The sequence below is a fragment of the Arachis ipaensis genome, chromosome B05 (genome assembly GCF_000816755.2).
Source record: "Arachis ipaensis cultivar K30076 chromosome B05, Araip1.1, whole genome shotgun sequence".
In the NCBI taxonomy this organism is placed as follows: Eukaryota; Viridiplantae; Streptophyta; class Magnoliopsida; order Fabales; family Fabaceae; genus Arachis; species Arachis ipaensis.
Genome location: NC_029789.2, coordinates 3,209,880 through 3,211,801, shown reverse-complemented (window position 1 = coordinate 3,211,801; position 1,922 = coordinate 3,209,880).

The following is a 1,922-nucleotide window of genomic DNA, read 5'->3' as shown; positions in this document are numbered from 1 at the left end:
CTTGTATATTTAATATATGAGTTTGTATAAATTTTTAAAATTTTCTTATATTTATAGTTTAAATATTTATGAAATTATTGTTAAATTATACAATTTTTTTGTTATATCTATTATCATACTATTATTATTTTTGTTATGTATTCTATACTAATAAAGAGAAAGGTTGGATTCTTCGAATAGTTTCGTATTATTTTGAGCTTGTTGTCACGGTACAGTTACAATTTGAGTTAAATTAATCATTTTTCTTTAAAATAATAATAGGATCTAAATACCAATAACAAATTAAAGACAAAAATTACAATGAAGAATGAATTTTAAAGTTAGTCTTGATGCATGATGATATAAGCAAGGTTCTGAAAACCGGTTCGGACCAGTCGGTCGAATCGTAAAAAAATACTGCTCGAACAAACAGCAAAACCGAAAATTTTAAAAACCGAAGTTGAACCGATAAATCAGTAATAAATCGGTCAGTCGAACCGAACCGCAATCCGGCCGGTTTTTTGAATGCATATCCAAACGTTGCCGTTTCAATCTCTCTCGGTAACTCCATAGTCCATCACTCCATCCTGATGCAGTGATGCCCAGATCCTGCCTCCAGTAGCCAGTTAGCCCTAACTCCATCCTCCCAATCTCATCGAGCTCACCTCCGTCCCTCACCTCCGTTCAGCACTTCAACCACCGCCTCGTGCCGCCGCCGTCGCGACAGGGCTCGCTCTCCTCCCCTCCATCGCGCAGCAGCCATTGCAAGCTTCCTCCCCTTCCATCGCGCAGCCACCGTGGGAACGTCGAAGCCTCCGCCGCGCAGCCACGCCGCCGCCGTCCCTAGCTCTGTTGGTCACTCGGTTCGAAGGTGCTCCACCACTACTTGTCTTAGTCACTCGGTGTCTCTGTCTCCCTCTTGCATAAGCTTCCAGGTAATTTTTTGAACTGTGAACTGAAGGCGTCTTGGTCACTCTGCTCCTTGTCTCTGCCCCTCGTTACAATGATTGTTTGATTGAATAACTGTTGCATGTGTCTGTCTCCCTAATGAGTATGATTGAATAATTGTTTGAATCTATGAAGCTCTGTGAACTTAAGTCACTGAAGTCTGAAGTCTGATATACTGATAATCTGAAATAGTGATACTGAACTGTGAAGTGTGAAGTCTGTGAAGCTCTGTGAACTGAACTGTGAACTTTGTTTAATAATTGTTGTTTACTGAACTGATTTTTCTTTTACTGAACTGAATTTTGTTGTTTGTTGAATAATTGTGAATAATTTTGGATGTTGTTTGTTGAGAACTTGAGATTATTAGGTTGGAGTAGATTGTTGTGATATTGTTGAGAACTTGAGATTATACTTTTATGCTTCTAGCTTCTAGGTTTTTTTAAACAATAATTGTTGAATAATCTGTAAACTTGTTATGGGTTGAATAATTGTTAATTATTCTGTGAGTTTTGCTGTTGTTATTGGTTGAATAATTGTTGAATTTTGCTGTTGTTATTGGTTGAATTTGGCTGCTGTTATTGGTTGAACTTTGCTGCTGTTATTATTCAGATCAGACTCTTATGCATAGAGATAGAGTGTGGAGCTAACAAGTGAAGCTATAGAGTTTTTGAATGGTACCTTTTGATTGTTGGATACAGATAAAGTATGTAACAACATTTTTTATCCACTCCAATATGCACCTCCATTTAGTTAGCTTCCATGCTCATTTTAATTTATACTTTCTATTCTTTGATGTTTCAAAACTTGACACTTTCTAGGATCGATCCCTATACCCTGCAGAAGTTGATAAGCTTTTTAATACTGCTCCAGAGCGGTGAACATTCCCTTTATTTGTCCCTTTTTCTTTTCTTGAATAAATAATTAATTTTCCACTACTATCATATTAATCTGCACTTTTTTTTTTGTTTTTTTTTTTTGGGGGGGGGGGGGGTTTT